The 27,463-nt window shown below is 45.0% G+C and overlaps 1 protein-coding gene across 4 annotated transcripts in view; it reads right to left on the bottom strand.

The window, feature by feature from the left end:
• The window catches only part of LOC143764731 (stimulated by retinoic acid gene 6 protein-like), a 211,061-nt gene that overhangs the window by 117,908 nt on the left and 65,690 nt on the right, over positions 1–27,463 (bottom strand). For 2 of the 4 annotated variants that reach the window (XM_077250626.1, XM_077250636.1), the window contains one exon: positions 14,224–14,340. The exons of the other annotated variants lie outside the window; for them this stretch is intronic. The gene's annotated coding sequence lies outside the window, so the exon portion shown is untranslated. The remainder of the gene's footprint in view (positions 1–14,223; positions 14,341–27,463) is intronic. 4 annotated transcript variants of the gene reach the window in all.

Below are 27,463 nucleotides of genomic sequence, written 5' to 3'. Positions count from 1 at the left end.
TGTATGAGGTGTACGGAGCGGAGCCGGGTGTGTACGGAGAGGAGTCGGGTGTGTACGAGGTGTACGGAGCGGAGCTGGGTGTGTACAAGGTGTACGGAGCGGAGCTGGGTGTGTACGAGGTGTACGGAGCAGAGCCGTGTGTGTACGAGGTGTACGGAGCGGAGCCGTGTGTGTACGAGGTGTACGGAGCGGAGCCGTGTGTGTACGAGGTGTACGGAGCGGAGCCGTGTGTGTACGAGGTGTACGGAGCGGAGCCGTGTGTGTACGAGGTGTACGGAGCGGAGCCGTGTGTGTACGAGGTATACGGAGCGGAGCCGTGTGTGCAAGGTGTACGGAGCGGAGCCGGGTGTGTACGAGGTGTACGGAGGGGAGCCGCATGTGCAATGTGTACGGAGCTCAGCCGTGTGTGTAGGAGTAACTATGTGTGGCCATTATACTGTAGGCAATATCATGTGTGGCCATTGTACAGTATAGAGCACTATGTGTGGCCATTGTACAGTATGGAGCACTATGTGTGGCCATTGTACAGTATGGAGCACTATGTGTGGCCATTGTACAGTATGGAGCACTATGTGTGGCCATTGTACAGTATGGACAGGGGCGTAACTACCGCAGTTGCAGCGGTCGCCATTTCGACCGGGCCCAGCAGGTCAGGGGCCCGGGGACGGCAGGTCAGAGCAGGGCCGGACTGGCCATCGGGCACTTCTGGCAAATGCCAGAAGAGCCGGTGCCAGTCATGGGCCGCTCGATCCGCCTCCCCCCACCGCCGCCGACTCACCCCCCCTGCCGTCGCATTCAACTATACCGGCGTCTATGACGGAGGAGAGAGCATCTAAAGATGCTCCCTCTCCCATCATTCCCCACTCTGCCTCTGACACTGCGGGTGCGCGATGACGTCATATCATCGCGCACCTGCTGTGTCCCAGGCAGACTGCAGCCGAGCCTGAGACCAGAGCAGGAAGCAACGCTGGCAAGAGGAAAGGTAAGGAGAGTGTTGTTTTTTTTTACTGGACTGTGGAGGCATTCTCGGTGGGGGGGCGAGAGATGCGGGCTGTATATACCACTGTGCGGGCTGTGCTGGATAGACTGCTGTGCTGGATAGACCACTGTGCGGGCTGTGCTGGATAGACTGCTGTGCGGGCTGTGCTGGATAGACCGCTGTGCGGGCTGTGCTGGATAGACCACTGTGCTGGATAGACCACTGTGCGGGCTGTGCTGGATAGACCACTGTGCGGGCTGTGCTGGATAGACCACTGTGCGGGCTGTGCTGGCACCCAACACCATGTTGCAGTGCAGGAGATTCCTCCTGCACGGCAACAGTCTGAGGCATATCTAGGGGAAGGGGGCAGCCGGGGCACGTGAGAGACAGGAAGCAGCTCCAGTCATCACGATGAGACAGCTTCTCAGTCTGTATTTTTCCCCCCTCATACATCTCATGTATGTCTGAATGAGATCATATTTAAGAGAAAGCCAAAATAACCCCGGGACAGAAGGCGAGAGCAGGGGGGAGGTGCGGGACAGAGCCGCTTTAGTCAGGAGAAGCTGAGGAGCTGCAGCCGGTTTACATCAGCCACCCCTGTACCAGAGAGGAGATTGTGAGTTGTGTATATGAGCTGGTATCTCTGGTGTGTGTGTGTGATATCTGTAGTGTGTGTGTGATAACTGTAGTATGTGTGTGTGTGTGATATCTGTAGTGTGTGTGTGTGTGTGTGTGTGTGTGATATCTGTAGTATGTCTGTGTGTGTGATATCTGTACTGTGTGTGTGATATCTTTACTGTGTGTGTGATATCTGTAGTGTGTGTGTGTGTGTGTGTGTGTGTGTGTGTGATATCTGTAGTGTGTGTGTGATATCTGTAGTATGTGTGTGTGTGAGGCAGCGGCGTAACTACCACGGTCGCAGCTGCAAGCGGCTCTGGCAGGTCAGGGGGCCGTGTGTCCCCTTGAGCCTGTCTCCCTTATGCTTGTGTCCCCATGTGCCAGTCTCCCTTGCCCATTAGTCCCTGTGTGTCCCCATGTGTCAGTCTCCTTTGTCCCCTTGTGCTTGTGTCAGTCTTCTTTGTCCCCTTGTGCTTGTGTCAGTCTCCTTTGCCCACTAGTCCCTGTGTCAGTCTCCCTTTCCCACTTGTCCCTGTGTGTCCCCTTGTGCTTGTCCCTTGTCCCCGTGTGTCCCCTTGTGTCAGTCTCCATTGCCCACTAGTCCCCGTGTGTCAGTCTCCCTTGCCCACTAGTCCGTGTCCCCGTGTGCCAGTGTCCCTTGTCCACTAGTCCCCGTGTGCCCTTTGTGTCAGTCTCCCTTGCCCACTTGTCCCTGTGTGCCCCTTGTGTCAGTCTCCATTGTCCCCTTGTGTCAGTCTCCCTTGCCCACTAGTCCCCTTGTAACCTTCTCCCCTGCCTCCTAGCCCCCATGTGTCCCCTTGTGCCTGTCTTCCTTGCCCCCTTGTGCCCTCTCCCCTGCCCCCTCGTCACCATTTGCTCGTGTCTTTGTCACTGCCCCTATATGGAGGGGCTGCATTATACTATGAGGGGGGCTGCATTGTATTCTATGGGGGTTACATTGAATTTTATGGCGGGGGGGGGGCCCCATTTGGAAGTTCGCACCGGGGCCCATAACTTTGTAGTTACGCCACTGGAGACAGGCTCAAGGGGACACACGGCCCCCTGACCTGCCAGAGCCGCTTGCAGCTGCGACCGTGGTAGTTACGCCGCTGCCTCACACACACACATACTACAGATATCACACACACACTACAGATATCACACACACACACACACACACACACACACTACAGATATCACACACACAGTACAGATATCACACACACAGTACAGATATCACACACACAGACATACTACAGATATCACACACACACACACACTACAGATATCACACACACACACACATACTACAGTTATCACACACACACTACAGATATCACACACACACACCAGAGATACCAGCTCATATACACAACTCACAATCTCCTCTCTGGTACAGGGGTGGCTGATGTAAACCGGCTGCAGCTCCTCAGCTTCTCCTGACTAAAGCGGCTCTGTCCCGCACCTCCCCCCTGCTCTCGCCTTCTGTCCCGGGGTTATTTTGGCTTTCTCTTAAATATGATCTCATTCAGACGTACATGAGATGTATGAGGGGGGAAAAATACAGACTGAGAAGCTGTCTCATCGTGATGACTGGAGCTGCTTCCTGTCTCTCACGTGCCCCGGCTGCCCCCTTCCCCTAGATATGCCTCAGACTGTTGCCGTGCAGGAGGAATCTCCTGCACTGCAACATGGTGTTGGGTGCCAGCACAGCCCGCACAGTGGTCCATCCAGCACAGCCCGCACAGTGGTCTATCCAGCACAGCCCGCACAGTGGTCTATCCAGCACAGTGGTCTATCCAGCACAGCCCGCACAGCGGTCTATCCAGCACAGCCCGCACAGCAGTCTATCCAGCACAGCCCGCACAGTGGTCTATCCAGCACAGCAGTCTATCCAGCACAGCCCGCACAGTGGTATATACAGCCCGCATCTCTCGCCCCCCCCACCGAGAATGCCTCCACAGTCCAGTAAAAAAAAACAACACTCTCCTTACCTTTCCTCTTGCCAGCGTTGCTTCCTGCTCTGGTCTCAGGCTCGGCTGCAGTCTGCCTGGGACACAGCAGGTGCGCGATGATATGACGTCATCGCGCACCCACAGTGTCAGAGGCAGAGTGGGGAATGATGGGAGAGGGAGCGTCTTTAGATGCTCTCTCCTCCGTCATAGACGCCGGTATAGTTGAATGCGACGGCAGGGGGGGTGAGTCGGCGGCGGTGGGGGGAGGCGGATCGAGCGGCCCATGACTGGCACCGGCTCTTCTGGCATTTGCCAGAAGTGCCCGATGGCCAGTCCGGCCCTGCTCTGACCTGCCGTCCCCGGGCCCCTGACCTGCTGGGCCCGGTCGAAATGGCGACCGCTGCAACCGCGGTAGTTACGCCCCTGTCCATACTGTACAATGGCCACACATAGTGCTCCATACTGTACAATGGCCACACATAGTGCTCCATACTGTACAATGGCCACACATAGTGCTCCATACTGTACAATGGCCACACATAGTGCTCTATACTGTACAATGGCCACACATGATATTGCCTACAGTATAATGGCCACACATAGTTACTCCTACACACACGGCTGAGCTCCGTACACATTGCACATGCGGCTCCCCTCCGTACACCTCATACACACCCGGCTCCGCTCCGTACACCTTGCACACACGGCTCCGCTCCGTATACCTCGTACACACACGGCTCCGCTCCGTACACCTCGTACACACACGGCTCCGCTCCGTACACCTCGTACACACACGGCTCCGCTCCGTACACCTCGTACACACACGGCTCCGCTCCGTACACCTCGTACACACACGGCTCCGCTCCGTACACCTCGTACACACACGGCTCTGCTCCGTACACCTCGTACACACCCAGCTCCGCTCCGTACACCTTGTACACACCCAGCTCCGCTCCGTACACCTCGTACACACCCGACTCCTCTCCGTACACACCCGGCTCTGCTCCGTACACCTCATACACACACTGCTCTGCTCCGTACACCTCATAGGCAAAGTTCACATTTGCGGTCCGCGCCGCAGCGTCGGGCGCCGCAGCGGCGCCGCATGCGTCATGCGCCCCTATATTTAACATGGGGGCGCATGGACATGCGGTGCACTTGCGTTTTGCGCCGCATGCGTCACTGCGGCGCACGCGTCCGGGCGCAGAGGATGCAGCAAGTTGCATTTTTGCTGCGTCCAAAATCAATAGAAAATAGGACGCATGCGGCGAAAAACGCAGCGTTGTGCATGCGTTTTGCCGCGTTTTTGTTTGCGTTGAGCGTTGCGGCGCCGGCGCTGCGGCGCACAACGCAAATGTGAACGTAGCCAAACACACACTGCTCTGCCTCTGCTACATCCACACAAACCCCTCCTGACCTCACACAAAAGCTTACCCTCCTCCAGCATGATGACAACCAGCACTGAACTACTGTCCTGCACTACACGGAACTTGAAGCCCTTGATCATGTGACTCCGACTCCTCCCCTCCTGTGACCTCATCACAGGTCCTGTGCGCACAGAGCAGCTGCAGCCATAGTTGTGGTGTGCGGCTCTCTGCGGTGGAGGGGCTCTGCTGCGGGACAAGTGCAGTCCCACTCCCACCCGTGATCGGGCATGCACCGAGAGAGTGCATGCGCACCAGGGCCTGTAAAGAAGATTTATTTAAAGGGCCGGCGGCCCATTTTGTAGCTCAGAGTTATTAGGGGCCCGCCCAGTCTGCTGGACTGAGAGGGCCCCTAAGCACTGCGGGCCCCGTCGCAATTGCGACCCCTGCGACCGCGGTAGTTACGCCCCTGAGTGAACCACTTGTTTGCACAAGTTCGCACTCTATAATTAATCAGCATAAAAATATTAATAGTGCACATAAAGTGCCAAAGTGTCACATACAGTGGGGCAAAAAAGTATTTAGTCAGTCAGCAATAGTGCAAGTTCCACCACTTAAAAAGATGAGAGGCGTCTGTAATTTACATCATAGGTAGACCTCAACTATGGGAGACAAACTGAGAAAAAAAAATCCAGAAAATCACATTGTCTGTTTTTTTTATCATTTTATTTGCATATTATGGTGGAAAATAAGTATTTGGTTAGAAACAAACAATCAAGATTTCTGGCTCTCACAGACCTGTAACTTCTTCTTTAAGAGTCTCCTCTTTCCTCCACTCATTACCTGTAGTAATGGCACCTGTTTAAACTTGTTATCAGTATAAAAAGACACCTGTGCACACCCTCAAACAGTCTGACTCCAAACTCCACTATGGTGAAGACCAAAGAGCTGTCAAAGGACACCAGAAACAAAATTGTAGCCCTGCACCAGGCTGGGAAGACTGAATCTGCAATAGCCAACCAGCTTGGAGTGAAGAAATCAACAGTGGGAGCAATAATTAGAAAATGGAAGACATTCAAGACCAATGATAATCTCCCTCGATCTGGGGCTCCACGCAAAATCCCACCCCGTGGGGTCAGAATGATCACAAGAACGGTGAGCAAAAATCCCAGAACCACGCGGGGGGACCTAGTGAATGAACTGCAGAGAACTGGGACCAATGTAACAAGGCCTACCATAAGTAACACACTACGCCACCATGGACTCAGATCCTGCAGTGCCAGACGTGTCCCACTGCTTAAGCCAGTACATGTCCGGGCCCGTCTGAAGTTTGCTAGAGAGGATTTGGATGATCCAGAGGAGTTTTGGGAGAATGTCCTATGGTCTGATGTAACCAAACTGGGACTGTTTGGTAGAAACACAACTTGTCGTGTTTGGAGTTGCATCAATCAAACACCATACCTACTGTAAAGCATGGTGGTGGAAACATCATGCTTTGGGGCTGTTTCTCTGCAAAGGGGCCAGGACGACTGATCCGGGTACATGAAAGAATGAATGGGGCCATGTATCGTGAGATTTTGAGTGCAAACCTCCTTCCATCAGCAAGGGCATTGAAGATGAAACGTGGCTGGGTCTTTCAACATGACAATGATCCAAAGCACACCGCCAGGGCAACGAAGGAGTGGCTTCGTAAGAAGCATTTCAAGGTCCTGGAGTGGCCTAGCCAGTCTCCTGATCTCAACCCTATAGAAAACCTTTGGAGGGAGTTGAAAGTCCGTGTTGCCAAGCGAAAAGCCAAAAACATCACTGCTCTAGAGGAGATCTGCATGGAGGAATGGGCCAACATACCAACAACAGTGTGTGGCAACCTTGTGAAGACTTACAGAAAACGTTTGACCTCTGTCATTGCCAACAAAGGATATATTACAAAGTATTGAGATGAAATTTTGTTTCTGACCAAATACTTATTTTCCACCATAATATGCAAATAAAATGATAAAAAAACAGACAATGTGATTTTCTGGTTTTTTTTTCTCAGTTTGTCTCCCATAGTTGAGGTCTACCTATGATGTAAATTACAGACGCTTCTCATCTTTTTAAGTGGTGGAACTTGCACTATTGCTGACTGACTAAATACTTTTTTTGCCCCACTGTATGAGTGCACTAAAACTGTGCACTCATAAATGTGTTTACTTATAAAATACTATATAATGATTAGACAAGAGGGTAATTAATACCATTACAGAACAAAAAAAACAACACATATTACTCCAAAAAATGTCAGTCTATTACAATTCCCATACAATATAGAATTAAAATTAAAATAGGAAATTGCTAATACACCACAAAGTATAAACTGTCCATGTTACATTCATCTTAGAAGATATATAATGGACTTATGTCCATACTGATGTGTACCGAAAACCGACTGCCACCAATACTTTACTCCATGCTCAATCATCCCATCTTCAATCAACCATTCGGGGAATCCCCATAGGCCAACATCTAAGAATTAAACGCATATGTTCGACGTAAGAAAATTTTCATAAACAGGCAAGAGATCTCTATTCCAGGTTCCGTGAAAGGGGCTATAGTCACAGATCGATCCGTCGGGGTTACCATAGGGCAAAAGATGTCTCTACATCCATACAATATAAAATTAAAATTAAAACAGGATATTGCTAATACACCACAAAATATAAACTGTCCATGTTACATTCATCTTAGAAGATATATAATGGACTTGTCCTTTTAAGGTGACACTCGCTGTCCACTGTAGCACCTGTATTGTACCCGTAGAATCAGACACCACTTGATAGTAGTATGAATAGCCAGAATAAGGATGAATGGATTTGTGGCGATGAGGCGATGAGGTTTCCAGAGACCAAAGTAAAGTGCTTTGGCCAAGCCATTCCATTACATCAAATAGCAGTAAGAAGTAAGAACACTATTATTTACAACCTACAGAACCCCCCCTCCCCTTCCTGAATTTATAGATACCTAATTCAGAGAAAAGAACTAAACCCAAAGTTCTCATTGAGGCCCAAAGGGGCAACTGTTTGTAATCGATAGAGCCATCGACTCTCTATTTGTGCGAGTCTTTTAAATAAATTCCCACCCCTCTGACCCATTGATACCTGATCAATGGCCCTCAGGATGAGTTTACTTGAATCCGAGTTGTGGAATTCCTTAAAGTGTTTTGGCAGAGTCTTTAGAGGTTCATCACACCGCATAGTTTTGGATTTCTCGATGTCTCTTATATGCTCCCTTACCCGAATTTTGAATTCTCTCGTGGTCATGCCGATGTATATCTTTTCGCATGGGCATTGGGCATAATAGATCACCCCAGAGGATGAGCAAGTAAGTCTGTGCAAAATTCTGAAAGTACGTGTCCCTTCCGAATGACTGAAATCCTTGCATTTAATTAAATTTCTGCACGCTTTGCATAATCCACAAGGAAAAAAGCCTTGTGAGAAGGTAGACACAGAAGAATTGATTTTGTTGGGATTAGGGGCATAATGACTTTCAACCCGAAAATCCCATAAATTCTTACATCTTTTTGCTGTGACTAGTGGTTTTGATTAAATAAATTTTCGCAGAATTGGATCAGTTTCCAAAACTTTCCAGTGCTTGTTAAAAAGACCGGTAAGTTGGTTCCATTGGTTGTTAAATGTAGTTATTAATCTAACTTGCTGAGACTCCCCACTCGGTTGAGATGGTGGCTTAAAAAGTAGCGCATTTCTAGAGACATCTTTTGCTCTATGGTAACCCCGACGGATTGATCTGTGACTATAGCCCCTTTCACGGAACCTGGAATAGAGATCTCTTGCCTGTTTATGAAAATTTTCTTCCGTTGAACATATGCGTTTAATTCTTAGATGTTGGCCTATGTGGATTCCCCGAATGGTTGATTGAAGATGGGATGATTGAGCTTGGAGTAAAGTATTGGTGGCAGTCGGTTTTCGGTACACATCAGTATGGACATAAGTCCATTATATATCTTCTAAGATGAATGTAACATGGACAGTTTATATTTTGTGGTGTATTAGCAATTTCCTGTTTTAATTTTAATTTTATATTGTATGGGAATTGTAATAGACTGACATTTTTTGGAGTAATATGTGTTGTTTTTTTTGTTCTGTAATGGTATTATTTACCCTCTTGTCTAATCATTATATAGTATTTTATAAGTAAACACATTTATGAGTGCACAGTTTTAGTGCACTCATATGTGACACTTTGGCACTTTATGTGCACTATTAATACGGGGACCCGTAGAAGCGCAGGACTAGCGCGAAACGGCCGTAGTCGTTCTCCCCTGCTCACACGAGCTTTTTTTTCCCCCGGCCATAACCTATTTCTGGATGTACTGTTTACAATAAAGAAACTTTTTTACTGAAGACCGGTGAGTGCCCTCAGCATTTTTTCTTATACGTATTTTATATTAATATTTTTATGCTGATTAATTATAGAGTGCGAACATGTGCAAACAAGTGGTTCACTGTTTGCCTTTATCTGATGTTGTAACTTAACAAGCACATTGCACTTTATTAGCACAATTCACTTTCACTCAGATGTACTTTGTTCACATATATACGCATAACTACTTGTGATTTAATCATGCCGCACAGTGTCTATATGGCACATACTTACAAATATTCAATGCACTATAATACTTAGATAAGAATAGAGCACATTTTTTCGTTTCATTTTTCCGGTTTAGCGCACGCAGGGCTGCCCCGCTCTCTGATGCCTACTCGAGTGGCCATTGGGAGCCGAGCGCATGCCCGGTCTCCATGACGGCCCTTGTTAGCTTGTGCTCCACGGCCGCGGGTCTATGCGTCTCAGTGACGAGCGCCGTTAGCCACGCATGCGCAGAAGAAACCGGAATTATACCCACTGCCCGCTGCACGGCACCTGTTACATTCAGACACACCTCCGTAACAACTGTTGCTTATTGGCCAGTCACACTATATAATCAGCCTCATCCCTCCCCAACACACGCCTCCTGACGAAGAAGCAAAACGTGCGTTGGGGCGGCAGGGACGCTACACATAAGATCTACTCCATGTAAGTGCTGCTAACTATAATCTTATTACATTGCCATCATTGATTCTGACAGGGCGCAATACCCCTACACTGTGTAGTTGATGTGCTTGTGACTTAGATTAGTATTAACTAATTATATGCAGGCACTGTCTTGGAACAACTTGTTGTATATATCGGTAGTGGCTGTCCCTGCTTTTAAGCAGTTACCTTGGATACTTTTTGTTCTTGTATTAATTGTGTAATAAAATCTATGATATATTGGCACTTTATACTGTGGTTCTCTTTTATGTTTGATATATGATTCAGTTTTTTTTGTGCCCCTGAGACTTGATATGGGTTCAGAGATATAGTTATTGCTTTATAGTCTGTAGCTTTGAAGAGTTGGGAAATGGTCAGAATTATGGAAACTGCCAAGTAGGTTGTGCTACAATTTTGTAATCCTGTTGAAAGTGATTAAACCCAAATCAGGGTATACTACACACATTACACAATTAATCTGCTCCCCTGGGATGTCTCTAGCCCCAATTTGTGTTTCAGTTATACCTTCATATGTGTTTAGAGCACTCGTCCACTGCCTAAATTACAATCCTTCGCACCTGCCTGATGTTGATTGACAGCACTTACCTTGGAGCGCTGCCTGAATCACTAGATTTGCATGTACTAACAATGCAAAATCTGAGAGTAGATACAGGGTAATTGTGGGTACCTCTTATCCACCTCTCCTTTCTGCATGGGTCACTCACTGCAAATAGGATTACACAGTAGTAGGAAGCTAATGCTGACAGGAGACTAGGGGTGAAAGCATGCCTGCACTGACACTGCAGGAACTGAGTGTACAAACATACTGTCAGTGCAGGTGTCACACTGTGACTATGTGATAGGGAAAAGGGCCCTGCATTTTTCTTAAGGTACCGTTACACTAAACGACTTACCAACGATCACGACCAGCGATACGACCTGGCCGTGATCGTTGGTAAGTCGTTGTGTGGTCGCTGGGGAGCTGTCACAAAGACAGCTCTCTCCAGCGACCAACGATCAGGGGAACGACTTTGGCATCGTTGAAACTGTCTTCAACGATGCCGAAGTCCCCCTGCAGCACCCGGGTAACCAGGGTAAACATCGGGTTACTAAATGCAGGGCCGCGCTTAGTAACCCGATATTTACCCTGGTTACCATTGTAAAAGTAAAAAAAAAAACAGTACATACTCACATTCTGATGTCTGTCACGCCCCTGGCGTCCACAGGGTTAAAACTGCTTTCGGCAGGAGAGCTGCTAATATGCATGCGCTGCTGCTGAGAGCTTCCCTGCACTGAATGTGTCAGCAGCGCGCCGGCAGTAACAGCGGTGACATCACCGCTGTGCTCTGCTTTACGGCCGGCGCTGACAGTCAGTGCAGGGAAGCTCTCGGCAGCAGCGCGTGCATATTAGCAGCTCTCCTGCCGAAAGCAGTTTTAACCCTGTGGACGCCGGGGACGTGACAGACATCAGAATGTGAGTATGTACTGTTTTTTTTTTTTAACTTTTACAATGGTAACCAGGGTAAATATCGGGTTACTGAGCCCGGCCCTGCGCTTAGTAACCCGATATTTACCCTGGTTACAAGTGAACACATCGCTGGATCGGCGTCACACACGCCAATCCAGCGATGACAGCGGGTCATCAGCGACGAAATAAAGTTCTGGACTTCTAGCTCCGACCAACGATATCACAGCGGGATCCTGATCGCTGCTGCGTGTCAAACACAACGCTATCCAGGACGCTGCAATGTCACGGATCGTTGTCGTTCTCGTTGTAAAGTTGCTGAGTGTGAAGGTACCTTTAGGGCTGGGGCCCTAACTATCCCTGCTCTCAAAGGTACCTCCAATTGTGAGGAGGTTTGGGCCACGTGTATTAGTGTTTTCCTGTTACCCAAAAAGCTGTCCGTTCCCCCCTTGCCAGGAGGTCTGGGACAGAAATGCTAGTGTATAAACCCGTAAGACAAACAGGGATAACAAAAAGCAGCTAACATACAAAGCACTCATCAAAGGTAAAGAGGTACATAGGGAAGGGTAGGAATGTACAAATCAAATAGGAATAAGATAATGAGGAAAGCATACACCCAAAAATATCCTATAGAAATCTCCAGCATTAAAAATGATCTCCAATGCAGCACAACGACTCCAGGGACCTGGAAGAAAACTTTCACTGGTGAGGAAGAGAAGGTCAGGCCAGACTAGCGATGAGCGAACTTGTTTGGGAAACTTTAGTCAATCTCAAATTTGGCATGAACGTTGCACATCCGGATTTGTGTTCGGATTCCCGAGCATTTTTCCTAAAAATCTGAAAAATTCGGCCAAATCTCGGTAAATGATCAAATTTATACTGTGGACTCTTTCAGACATGAGTGTTTCCGGTAGCAGCACGGGCCCCAAAACTTCACGCATACTTGAACACTGATTGCACACGTAAGATATACATGTGTCAACAGAATTGTGAACGACTAGAGAGGATGGTGCAGGAGTATCTCAATCTCAATATCAATGCAATCAGAGGGGGTTTGGACCATTTTGTATTTTGGTCTTCAATAATGGAAGAGTAGCCTTAGCTCTTCTGTCACATCTTGGAGGTTTTGTCATGCCTGGCAGCCAGCGTTCTCTCAGAATGTATCTTTAGCACTGCTGGTGGTGTCCTGATGGATAAGAGCATCCAGCTGTCCCCTGAAAGTATAGACAGCCTAACTTTTATCAAGATGAACAAGTCATGGATCTCCAAAGACCTTTGTACCCCAGCCGAAGACTGGGCAGACTAGGAAATGGTGTAGTTTTCAGTGTGCTGTATTGATCTCACATTATTGAAGTGCTGTATTGATCTCACATTATTGAAGTCTGTGACACCTTTGTCATGGCTTCTGTGCTTGCTGCTGATGTTACAAACAAGTTTTTGAAATGTGGAGACTCCAAGTTGTGTCTCCATCTGGTGGGTTGCCTGTAGTGGAAGAGGTTTCAGAGCCCCATTATACTATTTCTACTCTGGGGAAAATGAAGCCACTTTAGTAGTGTGTGGCAATGATTTTTGGAAATGTGGAGACTCCAAGTTGGTTCTCCTTCATGTGTGTTGCCTGTAGCAGTAGGGATCCCAGACCGGCAGGCCTGTACTTTCAGACAACTACCTGTGTTACTTTCCTTAAATGTTTTTAACATTAGTGGTCTACCAAGCAGATATTTGTGCCACCTGAGTGTGGCTGAACAAAAAAGCAGTTTGAGCTGTTGCATGAGGTATGACGTATCAGGGCTCCCAACACAGCGGGCTTACATCGGTTCCTCACACACCTCATCTTACCTAAAAATTCAAAGCTTTAAATGCTGAACCAAACCCTGATACCTCATGCATGGCCAATGGTTGACTGCTGCTGTTAAATTATCAAATTTCTACTGTGGGTCAATTGATCAGTCAACTACCTGTGTTACTATTCGTAAATTTTTCTCCAAAAACTGATGTTTGTGGCACCTCAGTGTGGCTGAGCAGAAAAGCAGCTTGAACTGTTGCATGAAGTATCAGGGCTCCCAGTGCAGCAGGCCTGCATCTGTCTTCACCCACCTCTTAATTTGAACTTAAATTCAAAACTGTAAATGCTGGCCCACATCCTGGCTCATAAACGACCCATGCATGACTGCTTCTGTGCCATAATAAAATTTCTACTTTGAGTCAATTGATACCACTTTTCCTGGTGTCTGCAACTAATTTTTGGAAATATTTGGATTTTAAGTTGGGTCTCCTTCATGTGTGCTGCCTGAATTTGGCAGGGCTCTCAGAGCACCAGGCCTAGACCTGTCACTCATCCACCTGTTACTGATCAAAGTTTCACCTCTTAATGACCACCATGTCTTTTTACTGACCTGAGATCTAAGAGAATAGCATCCCCCATACAGGTGACAATCCAGCAGCTGTCCGCAGTACATTATAGCTGACAACTTGCTGCATTAGCCACGATCAGCGTTGACACTGTCCATATCTGTGTAACCCCTTAGATGCTGCTGTCAAAAGTGACTACATCATACAAATGGTTAACAGAGTGTGGGGGGCTTCCTATTTAACCCCATCGGCACCCAGAGATCATGATTGTGTTGTCCTGATGTTTGCCATGGCAATTCATGGCCAAATAACGTCCTTAGAGTCTGATGGCTACAGTGGCCTGTTCAGAAGTTAGCGACATTTAGGTGGTAAAAATACAATTTTTCATTTCTTTCATGTCACTTTACATTAATTCCTGAAAATCACCTGAAGGGTTAATAAACTACTTGACAGTAGTTTTCAAAATGTGGAGGGGTGCTTTTTTAAAATGGTATCACTTCTGGAGGTTTTCCAGTATAGAGGACCCTCAAAGTCACTTCAAACCTAAAAAAAAAAATAAAATAAATTTTATACATTTCCTTGAAAAATGAAAAACTGCAGCTACATTTTTAAACCTCTTAAAATGCAAACAAAATAAATTAACATTTTACAAATGGTGCTGATATGAATGCAAACATGTGGGAAATGTTATTTATTAATGTTTTTCTGTGGTATGACTATCTGGATTAAAGAGATTATTCTGACTCTTCAAGGCAGTATGAGTCTCTAAATCCTAAGCCATCAATCCCTAACTGTATGATTGTTGTACTCACATTCGATGCATCCTCAGATTGTTCCAATTCAGCCACACTGACATGTAATAAGAGTCCAAGACAAACAGAGTTGATTTTCTCTGGAATCTTGTATTTAAGCACAATGCAGCAGGTGGAAAGAGTAATCCAAACATAAGAAGTACACATGTACATCCAAAAATGGCTACAGCAAACTGATAATGAGAAAGAAGAGAGTAACAAAGGCTAAACATCATCAGCTACAGAAGAGACGAAGGGACACACTTCAAAGGGCAGGATTTCTCTCTAACAACAGCAGAATGCAATGCATAACATAGCGAATACATAACAAGTTGTTCCATTCATGGGACACAACAGGGATAATCATTCAAAGTTTGAAAATTGCAATTTTTTTTTTTACATTTTCCTCAACTTTTTGATATCTTTTATAAATAAACACAAAACATATTGACCTAAATTTATCATTATCATAAAATATAATGTGCCACAAAAAACAACCTCAAAATCACTGGGATTTGTTGAAGAATTCCAGAGTTATTACCGCATAAAGTGACACTGGTCAGATTTCAAAAATTTGGCCAGATCACTAAAGGGTTAAGCTAGAAATGCTGGTCCAAGCCCTGTTCCATGCATCCATGCTGTGCAATTATACTATTTGTCCACTTTTCCTGGTGTCTGCCTCTAACTTGAGCTGTTTTGGCAGCTTTTTTGCCCCCTCTGAAGGTGTTGGGACGTTCGCCGAGCCAAACCTTGAAAGGTTTGCTCATCATTATTTCTCAGCCGGCACCTATGCTATAAATAAATATTTATTTTTTTAAATCACGTGAGGTCTGTTCTATTTTTGATAACCAGCGTGGTAAAGCTGACAACTGCATCCAGCAGGGCAAAACCTCAGCTGTCAGCTTTATCGTGGCTGGTTATCAAAATAGAGGGGTCCCCATGACATTTTTTTTAAATTGTTTACATAAATAAGTTAAAAAATGTCATGGGGTCCCCTTATTTTTGACAACCAGTCAAATTAAAGCTGACAGCTGGGGGATAGTATTCTCAGGATGGTTAGGAGCCATGGATATTGGATGCCCCTGGTCTAAAAATAGAAGCCTGCAGCTGCCTAGAAATGGCTTTTCCCACTTGCCCTGTGGTGGTGGCAAGTGGGGTTCATATTTGTGGTGTTGATGTCATCTTTGTATTGTCTGGTGACATAAAACCCACGGGTTAGTAATGGAGAGGAATCTGTAGAATGCCTCTCCATTACTAATCCTATAGTTATATTGTAAATAAACGCATGATCTAACTAACTTGTGTCAGTGCAGCACTGACAGTTATAAAGCATAGCAATGCTCCTGCATTGCTATGCTGTATATCAGTGATCAGGCGGCTGAAAGTGAAAATCACATAGAGGGACTAAGTAAAAAAGTTAAAAAAAAAAGTTGTAAAAATAAAAATATATTATACCCATAAATAAATATTTTTATAAAAAAAAAGAAAAAAAGTACTCATATTTGGTATCGCCACATCCCGAACAACCCTATTTAAATGTCACACTAGTTAGCCATTTCAGTGAAGACTGTAAAAAAGAAAAAGAAAAACGAGGCTAAAAACAATGTTTTATCATCATACCACCGAACAAAAAGAGGAATAAAATGCAATAAAAAAGACAAATGTAAATAAAAATGGTATCGCTAAATATATCATCTTGTCCCACATAAAAAAGCCACCATACAGCTCCATCAGCAGAAAAATAAAAGTTATATCCGCTTTAACGGATCCCTCTGATTCTGAGATTGTTTTTTCGTGACATATTGTACTTCATGCTAGTGGTAACATTTCTTCGATATTACTTGTGTTTATTTATGAAAAAAATGGAAATATGGTGAAAATTTTTTAAATTTTGCAAATTTCAAAATTTGAATTTTTATGTGCTTAAATCAGAGAGATATGTCACACAAAATAGTTAATAAATAACATTTACCACATGTCTACTTTAGATCAGCACAATTTTGGAAACAAAATTTTTTTGTTAGGAAGTTTTAAGGGTTAAAAGTTGACCAGCGATTTCTCATTTATACAGCAAAATTTACAAAACCTTTTTTTTAGGGACCATCTCACATTTAAAGTCAATCTGAAAGGTGTACATGACACAAAATACCCAAAAGTGACACCATTCTAAAAACAACACCCCTCAAGGTGCTCAGAACCACATTCAAGCAGTTTATTAACCCTTTACGTGCTTCACAAGAACTGAAGCAATGTGGAAGAAAAAAATTAACTTAACTTTTTATTACAAACATTTCAATTCAGAACCAATTGTTTTTATATTCACAAGTGTAAAAGGAGAAAACGAACCACAAAATTTGTTGTGCAATTTCTCCTGAATACGCCGATACCCCATATGTGGGGGTAAACCACTGTTTGGGCGCACGGCAGAGATTGGAATAGAAGGAGTGCCGTTTGACTTTTTCAATACAGAATTGGCTGGAATTGAGATCGGGCGCCATGTCGCGTTTGGAGGGCATCTGATGTACCTATATAGTAGAAACCCTCCACAAGTGACCATATTTTGGAAACTAGACCCCCCAAGGAGCTTATCTAGATGTGTGGTGAGCACTATGAACCCCCAAGTGTTTCACAGACGTTTATGACGTAGAGCCGTGAAAATAAAAAATCATATTTATATTTTTTCCACAAAAATGATGTTTTCACCCCAAAATTTTACAAGCGAAACAGGAGAAATTCGACCCCAAAATTTGTTGAGCAATTTGTCCTGAGTACACTGATAACCCATATGTGGGGGGACCACTGTTTGGGCGCATGGCAGAGCTCGGAAGGGAAGGAGCACCGTTTTGGAATGCAGACTTTGATAGAATTGTCTGCGGGCATCATGTTGCGTTTGCAGAGCCCCTGATGTGCCTAAACAGTAGAAACCCCCCACAAGTGACCCAACTTTGGAAACTAGACCTCCCAAGGACCTTATCTAGATCTGTGGTGAGCTCTTTGAACGCCAAGTGCTTCACTGAAGTTTTGAATACAGAGCTGTGAAAATAAAAAATCATTTTTTTCCATAAAAATTATTTTTTAGCCCCCAATTTTTTACTTTTCAAATGGTAACAAGAGAAATTGGACCCCAAAAGTTGATGTCAAATTTGTCCTGACGCTGATGCCCTATATTTGGGAGAAAACTATTGTTTGGGCACACGTCGGGGCTCGGAAGGGAAGTAGTGATGTTTTGGAATGCAGACTGATGGAATGGTCTGCGGGCATCATGTTGCTTTTGCAGAGACCCTGATGTGTCTAATCAGTAGAAACACCGCACAATGACACCATTTTGGAAACTAGACCCCTTAAGGAACTTATCTAGATGTGTGGTGAGCACTTTAAACTCCAAAGTGCTTCACAGACGTTTATAACATAGAGTCGTGAAAGTAAAAAATCGTATTTTTTCCACAAAAATGATCTTTTCACCCCCAAATTTTTATTTTCACAAGGGTAACAGAAGAAAGTAGACTATGAAAGTTGTTGTGCAATTTGTCCTGAGTAAGCGAATACCCCATATGGGGGGGTAAACTACTGTTTAGGCACACGACAGAGGTTGGAAGTGAAGCATTGCCGTTTGACTTTTTCAATGCAGAATTGGCTGGAATTGAGATCGGACGCCTTGTTGCGTTTGGAGAGCCCCTGATGTGCCTAAACAGTGGAGAACTCCCACAAGTGACACAATTTTGGAAACTAGACCCCTTAAGGAGCTTTTTTATATGTGGGGTGAGCACTTTAAACCCCCAAGTGCTTCACAGAAGTTTATAACACAGAGCCGTGAAAATGAAAAATCATTTTTCTTCCACAAAAACGATTTTTTAGCCCCCAATTTTTTTTCCCAAGGGTAACAAGAGAAATTGGACCCCAAATGTTATTGTGCAATTTGTCCTGAGTACACTGATACCCCATATGGGGGGGCACTGTTTGGGCACATGGCAGAGCTCGGAAGGGAAGGAGCGCCGTTTTGGAATGCAGACTTTGATAGAATGGTTTGAGGGCATCATGTTGCATTTGCAGAGCCCCTGTTGTGCCTAAACAGTAGAAACCTCCCACAAGTGACCCAACTTTGGAAACTAGACCCCCAAAAGAACTTATCTAGATGTGTGGTGAGCTCTTTGAACACCCAAGTGCTTAACAGAAGTTTAGAATGCAGAGCTGTGAAAATAAAAAATCATTTTTTTTCCACAAAAATGATTTTTTAGCCCCCAATTTTTTTATTTTTCCAAGGGTAGCAGGAGAAACTGGACACCAAAAGTTGTTGTCCAATTTGTCCTGAGTACGATGGTGCCCCGTATGTGGGAGAAACCTACTGTTTGGGCACACATAGGGGCTCGGAAGGGAAGTAGTGATGTTTTGGAATGCAGACTTTGATGGAATGGTCTGCGGGCGTTATGTTGCATTTGCAGAGCCCCTGATGTGCCTAAACAGTAGAAACACCCCACAAGTGACCCCATTTTGAATGCCCAAGTGCTTCACAGAAGTTTATGATGCACAGCCGTGAAAAGAAAAAATCATTTTTTTTCCACAAAAATGATTTTTTAGCCCCCATTTTTTTTATTTTCCCAAGGCTAGCAGGAGAAACTGGACCTCAAAAGTTGTTGTCCAATTTGTCCTGAGCACGCTGATGCCCCATATGTGGGGGTAAACCACTGTTTGGGTGCACAGCAGAGCTCAGAAGTGATGATGCACCATTTGACCTTTTGAACGCAAAATTGGCTGTAATCAATGGTGGAGCCATGTCACGTTTGGAGACCCCTGATGTACCAAAACAGTGGAAACCCCCCAATTCTAACTCCAACCCTAACCCTAACACACCCCTAACCCTAATCCCAACCCTATCCATAATCCTAATCACAACCCTAACCCCAACACACCCATAACCATAATCCCAACCTTAACCATAACCCTAATCACAACCCTAACCCCAACACAGCCATAACCCTAATCCCAACCTTAACCATAACCCTGATCAAAACCCTAACCCCAACACACCCCTAACCCTAATCCCAACCCTAACCATAACCCTAACCACAAACCTAACCCTATTCCCAACCCTAATCCCAATACACCCCTAACCCTAATCCCAACCCTAACCAAAACCCTAATCCCAAACCTAATCCTAATCCCAAACTTAACCCCAACCCTAAACACAACCCTAACCCTAATCCAAACCCTAATCCCAACCCTAACCCTAATCACAACTTTAACCCTAACTTTAGCCCCAACCCTAACCCTAACTTTAGCCCAACTCACTTTAGCCCAACTGTAACCCTATTTGGAAAATGGAAATAAATACATTTTCTTTATTTTATTATTTTTTCCTAACTAAGGGGGTGATAAAGTGGGGGTTTATTTACTATTTTCTTTATTTTGATCACTATGATAGGGTCTATCACAGTGACCAAAATGAACCAATAGGAAAAATCTTGCATGCACCCGCTATTTTCTCTGGAAAGAAGCCGGAGGCACGGGGGCCATGGAGGGACATTGGAGGTACCGGGGGGGGGGGGGGATTGGGGACTCTATTTCGCTCTTCTCTGATGTGCGATCACATCAGAGGAGAGAGAAATTAAATAGCACATTGGACTTTTTTTTTTCTTTTTTTGTGGCCACCGTTACACGGTTAGTAACGGCGATCACAAAACAGGGGTTGGTAAAAACCGACCTGAATCATGTTCTTTGGGGTCTCGGCTACCCCGGCAGCTGAGACCCCGAGGTCTACTGGGTGCCGGCCGGCAGATTCGGCGGGCGCATGCACCCTCCATTTTCTTCCTGGGAGAAGATGGTGGCGCCCATGGGAGGGAAGCAAGAGGGCCGAGGAGCACCGGGAGGTATAGTGGATGGATCAGGGACCCAATTTCTCTGTCCTCTCATGTGCAATCACATCGGAGGACAAAGAAATTAAATGGCAACCCAGGAGTTGGTAAAAATTGACCCGAATCATGTTCTCTGGGGTGTCGGCTGCCCCGGCGAGACCCCGGAGAAGATCCGATTTCTTGGGGTGCTGTACACTTTTCCACAGTGCCGTTAATTAACGGCGCTGTGGTTTAAGTACCCTTAACAACCGCTGTTAAAAGGCGTATCGGCGGTCGTTAATGGGTTAAACAAAACTTTTTTGTTAGGAAGTTTAGGGTTAAAAGTTGACCATCAAGTTCTCATTTTTCTAAAAAAATTTACAAAACCATTTTTTTAGGTACCACATAACATTTGAAGTGTCTTTGAGGGGTCTATAAGACAGAACATACCCAAAAGTAACACCAGTCTAAAAACTGCTCCCCTCAAGGTGCTCAAAACCACATTAAAGAAATTAATGCTACACACTAACTGAAGCAATGTAAGAGGAAAAAATTAACGTTTACCTTTTTTTCGCTAAAATGATACTTTAGACCCATTTTTTTTTATTTTCACAAGAGTAACTGGAAAAAATGTAATCCAAATTTGTCTTATCTAGATGTGTGGTAAGCACTTTGACCCCCCAGGTGCTTCACAGAAGTTTATAACGTAGAGCTGTGAAAGAAAATCATATTTTTTCCACAAAATTGATTTTAGCTCGAAATTTGTTTATTTTCACAAGGGAAGCAGGACCCAAAACTTGTCTTGCAATTTCTCTTGAGTATGCTGATGCCCCATATTTGGGGGAAGACCACTGTTTGGGCGCACGGCAGGGCTCAAAATGGAAGGAGCGCCATCTGACTTTTTAAATGTAAATTTGCGGAAATCACTGGCGGACGCCTGGTCACGTTTTGAGAACCCCCGATGTGCCTAAACCGTGGAAACCTCCCACAAGTGACCACATTTTGGAAACTAGACCCCTCAAGAAACTTATACAGATGTGTGGTGAGCACCTTGAACCCCCAGGTGCTTCACAAAAATTATAAAGTAGAGCTGTGAAGATAAAAAGTCATATTTTTTCCTGAAGAATGATCTTTTAGCCCCAATTTTTTTTATTTTCACAAGGGTAACAGGAGAAAATTTACCCCAAAATTTGTTGTGCACTTTTTCCTGATTTCGGCGATTTCACATATGTGGAAGAAAACCACACATCAAGGCTTGGAAGTGAAGGAGTGACATTTTGGAACACATACTTTGATGGAATGGTCTGCAAGTATCATGTACCATTTGCAGAGCCCCTGATGTGTCTTAACAGTGGACATCCCCCACAAATGACCACATTTATAAAACTAGCCCCCTAAAGGAATTTGTTTAGATACTAGATGGTAGCCCGATTCTAAAACATCGGGTATTCTAGAATATTTATGTAGCTTATTTATGAAGATTTTAGAATAATACATTGAACACAGGATTCGGCCAACCGTGACCAATTAGCGAAGCGTGGTTCAAATCCCGCGCCAATTCACGGCCGGACTGCGCCGGTCGCTGATTGTTCATGGCCGGCCATGTAGTATATATGCCAGCCACGTAGTATATAACAGCCCACGTAGTAAATAGCACAGCCACTTAGTACATAGCTCAGCCACGTAGTATATAGCACAGCCCACGGAGTATATAGCACAGCCCATGGAGTATATAGCACAGCCCATGGAGTATATAGCACAGCCACATAGTATATAACACAGCCCACGGAGTATATAGCACAGCCCACGGAGTGTATAACAGCCCACATAGCATATAACACAGCCATGTAGTTTATAACAGCCCACGTAGCATATAACACAGCTCACATAGTATATAACATCCCACGCATGCAGTATATAACACAGCCCACATAGTGTATAACACAGCCCACATAGTGTATAACACAGCCCATGTAGTGTATAACACAGCCCACGTAGTATATAACAGCCCATGTAGTGTATAACACAGCCCACGTAGTATATAGCACAACCCACGTAGTATATAGCACAGCCCATGTAGTGTATAACACAGCCACGTAGTATATAGCATAGCCCACGTAGTCTATAGCACAGCCACGTAGTATATTGCGTAGCTACGTAGTATATTTCACAGCCCACACAGTATATAGCACAGCCCACATAGTATATAGCAATGTGGGCATCATATCCCTGTTAAAAAAAAGAATTAAAATAAAAAATAGTTATATACTCACCTTCCGTTGGCCCCCGGATCCAGGCGAAGCGTTTACTGATGCTCCTCGCGCGCTCAGGTCCCAAGAGTGCATTGCGGTCTCGCAAGTTGATGACGTAGCGGTCTCGTGAGACCGCTACGTCATCATCTTGCGAGACCTCAATGCATGGAGCGGTCACCTGAGCGTCGCAAGGAGCGGGAAAGGCCTGTTCTGGATCCGAGGGGTCGACAGACGGTGAGTATATAATGATTTTTTATTTTTTTTAGTATTTTTAACATTAGATCTTTTTACTATTGATGCTGCATAGGCAGCATCAATAGTAAAAAGTTGGTCACACAGGGTTAATAGCAGCTTTAACGGTCCATTAACGCTGCCATTAACCCTTTGTGAGTGCTGACTGGAGGGGAGTATGGAGCGGGCACTGACTGCGGGGAGTAAGGAGCAGCCATTTTGCCGCCGGACATTGCCCGTCGCTGATTGGTCGTGGCTGTTTTGCTGCGACCAATCAGTGACTTGGGATTTTCGTTACAGACAGACAGACAGAAAGACAGAAGTGACCCTTAGACAATTATATAGTAGATGTGGTGTACACTGGGAACCCCCAAGTGCCTCACAGAAAATTATAATGTGGAGTCGTGAAAATAAAAAAATAAAAAGGTTTCCTCAAAAATGATCTTTTAGCCCCAATTTTTTCTATTTTCACAAGGTTAACAGGAAAAATGGACCCCAAAAATGTGCAATTTCTCCTGAGTACATTGATGCCCCATATGTTGGAGAAAACTACTGTTTGGCCCACGTCAGGGCTCGGGAGTGAAGGAGTGAGGTTTTGGAATGCAGACTTTGATGGAATGGTCTGTGGGCGTCAAACAGTAACAGTACCTAAACAGTAGAAAACCTTTACATTTCACCATATATTGGAATTCATATAGTGTTTCCCTGGTATGTGAATTTTATAATGTGGTGGCATATACTTAAATTGTGTACAGTGTATCAAGTTGACATACGTGAGTAATGCAGTGTTCATCAGATTGGCATTCGTGAGTAGTGTAGTTTATGTCAGGTTGGCATACATGAATTGTGTAGTGTACGTCAGGTTGTGAGTTATGTAAGTCAGAAATGAATTTAGTGGTTCAGTCTGAAGCATTCATTTATACAAAGGCCAGGTTTGTAGGGGCAGGTGTCACATTGCCAAATGGTGTCCTTGTGTACCTCAGTACACAGTGTGGTTTGTAGAGCTGTGTAGTGGTACCTCGTACAGTGCTGGGGGTGCTGCCATCACCATGTATGGTGTTCAAGAAAAGGACATCTCTCTTTCTCCTTGTGCTTGACCACCAGCATGCTGTCGCTGCATTGGGCTCTGCTCTCGCTGATTCTGAGCAGCTGCCCAATTAGCATCTTAGGAAGTCCTTTCTGATATTTAGGGACAGTACCACAGACTGCGGTACCTTGCGCAGAGAGGGACTTGAAATGTGGGATGCTGATAAAAATGTTATCTAAGTAGAGATAACTTTGATCCACACAAATCCCACACAATTTTCCCACTCACTCCCAGGATGGAGTGGCATTCAGGGGGTTCAATCCTGGAGTCCTTCCTTTCATAAAGCCTAAACTTGTTTGTGTACTCTGAGGTACTCTCACAGAGTTTGTACAGCTTAATTCTGTAACTGGCCCTCTTACTAGGCAGTGTCACGGTTCCACCCCCCCGCATGTCTGGGATGCAGTTGCTGACAGCTCGGCCGTCCAATCCAATCTGGTATAGGGGTGTGCTGAATCTGTCAGTACTTTGATTGACAGCTTGGCCATCCAATCTGGTACAGGGGCATGCTGACTTGACAGTGTGTTGATTAACAGCTCGATTATCCAATCTGAGACTGTTAGGCATCCGCTGTCTCATGTGTTCACTATTCCAGTTAATGGACATGCTTCTTAACTGAGATGAGTTTCCCAGAACACTGCCAGATGTACATTCATCTTGTGAGGTTTGGGATTACTGCTCTCCTGTGCCTTGAGTTCTGTATGCTTGATCTGTTGCCTGACCTGGACTTCGTTCTGACCATCCTCCTGTTTAACCCCTTCAGCTCTCATCTGTTATCCTCCTGGTACTCTGACCTTGGAACGTTACCCGACTTCTCTTTTGTCTCTTCCTTCTATTTATGATGTACCCTCCTGGCTTCTGACCTTGGACTCCTTGGCCGTGAGCAGGGCCGTATGTGCCACTAGGCACTTGAGGGCACATGCCTAGGGCTGGACGATGCGGGGGGGCGTCACCTGAGCAAGGTTTTTTCTTTTTAATTTTTTTATTTATTTAAGTCCTGGGTCACCTCCCGACCAACCGCCCCCCCCAGCCCCCCAGTGAGAAGTGACTAGCGTCACAGGCAGGCATTGCCGGAATTTAAGCCTTCCCTTGAAATGGATCAGAGTCTCATCCACGCAGATGTCCTTTTGGAGCACGTACACCTCAGTAAACTTGTTACTGAAGTGCTCAGTGACCGGGCAAACTTTGAAAAGTTGGTTAAGGTTTGGGTCTTCTCGGGGAGGACACCATACATTATCTTTATATTGCAAAAAAAAATGTTGGTTACCTCAAACCGTATACGTGTCATAGTCATGCGGAACACTGGAGTGTTATATAAAACATCAACACTCTAATATTGCCAAAGTTCTGGTTTCTTCACTCAAAGCATAATTCATCATTTCTACTGCATCTACAGGGGTATAATTTTATAGATCAGAGCAACACAAACGTTATAGAAAATATAGAAAAATTGACAGAAACTCCTGAATACATACAAAATTCGGACAATGGGAGTCAAGACAACTGTCTATAAATTACAAAATGGTATTTATTAAATAACAATATCACATAATATAGTAAAATTACAACAGTACATTTAGATACATATAATCATCTCATGGGTAGCAGGAACAATGAAGAACACAGGTAAAAAGTCCAAGAGTCCACACTAATAGAATAAAGTCCGACCAGAGGAATCAAGTTCTTAAGGCTAGTAAGCCATATAATTAAATATGTGTATGTCATAGAAAACAGCTAGTCAGATAGGTAAACAAAATATTGATCCTCACCCACTATGGTCGTAGTGTGGAAGCGGACTGCCAGCCCCTATGCGCGTTTCGCGTAGACTTCTTTGGGGGTAGATAACAATTACTACGGTATATTTTTACTCTTTAATCACTCTAACTCAATTCAGTAAAACATGCTGTAGATGACAATTACTACAGTATATTTTTACTGTCTGTAATCTAGTTCTATGAACTATTCTTAATTTTGTTTTATTCGATTCTTATTTGACATAAAGACAAAACAACCGGAGAGTGGCCAGTGATGCTAGTCACCGGCCAGCGCTCAACGGCTGTAGGAAGCACGCACGAAGGGGGTGCAAAAAGGGTTAAAAAAAGGGAAAAAAAAGTTCTTGCCAAAAGCCCTGGGTGCTAATCAGTGGGGAATGTCTTATCAGCAGCTGTAGGATGCATACATGGAGTGGAGCAAAAGGGGAAGGAAAAAACAGGAGAAAAAAAGTTGTGGAAAACAGCAAGCACAAGTGATTTGTATCACAGTATATATATATATATATATATATATATATATATATATATATTTACATGTGAGGAGGGTTATACATAATAAAAACAAGTACAATAATCTTAAGCAATACAAGTCACGACTGGTATAGGAGGAGAGAGGACCCTGCCCGCAAGGGCTCACAATCTACAAGGGATGGGTGAGGATACAGTAGATGAGCGTAGAACTGGTTATGCAGCGGTTTGCTCGATTGGTGGTTACTGCAGGTTGTAGGCTTGTCGGAACAGGTAGGTCTTCAGGTTCCTTTGAAGGTTTCGATAGTAGGCGAGAGTCTGATATGTTGTGATAGAGAGTTCCAGAGCAGGGGTGATGCGTGAGAGAAATCTTGTATGCGTTTGCGGAAAGACGAAATAAGAGGGGAGTAGAGAAGGAGATCTTGTGAGGATTTGAGGTTGCGTGCAGGTAAGTACCCGGAGACGAGGTCACAGATATATGGAGGACACAGGTTGCGGACGGCTTTGTATGTCATGGTTAGGGTTTTGTACTGGAGTCTCTGGGTTATGGGGAGCCAGTGAAGGGGTTGACAGAGGGGAGAGCCCAGGGAATAGTGGGGGGAAAGGTGGGTTAGTCGGGCAGCAGAGTTTAGAATAGATTGGAGGGGTGCGAGAGTGTCCGAAGGGAGGCCACAGAGCAGGAGGTTGCAGTAGTCAAGGCTGGAGAAGATGAGGACATGGACTAGGGTTTTTGCAGATTCTTGGTTTAGGAATGTGTCATGAATCCCCAATGGCTAGGGATAGCACAGAACAAGCAAAGCACATTAGATAACGGACGAGCTCTAGGGTGATGGAACCTGGGCTGACCGCTGCCCTACGCCTGACAAACGCAACTAGAGATAGCCAGGGAGCGTGCCTACGTTGGTTCTAGACGCCACGCACCAGCCTAAGAACTAACTAGTACTGCAGAGAAAATAAAGACCTCACTTGCCTCCAGAGGAATGAACCCCAAAAGATATAGTGGCCCCCTCACATGTATTGACGGTGAAATAAGAGGAAGGCACACACATAGAGATGATATATATAGTTTTAGCAAATTGAGGCCCGCTGTAAACTAGAAAGCAGAACGATACAAAAGGGGACTGAGCGGTCAGCAAAAAACCCTAATCAAAAAAACCATCCTGAGATTACAAGAACCCATGTGCCAACTCATGGCACATGGGGAGAACCTCAGTCCACTAGAGCTACCAGCTAGCATAGA

The sequence above is a fragment of the Ranitomeya variabilis genome, chromosome 1, assembly GCF_051348905.1.
Source record: "Ranitomeya variabilis isolate aRanVar5 chromosome 1, aRanVar5.hap1, whole genome shotgun sequence".
Lineage (NCBI taxonomy): Eukaryota > Metazoa > Chordata > Amphibia > Anura > Dendrobatidae > Ranitomeya > Ranitomeya variabilis.
The sequence above is the reverse complement of the archived record's forward strand: the minus strand, read 5'-3'. Positions and strand labels throughout refer to the sequence as shown.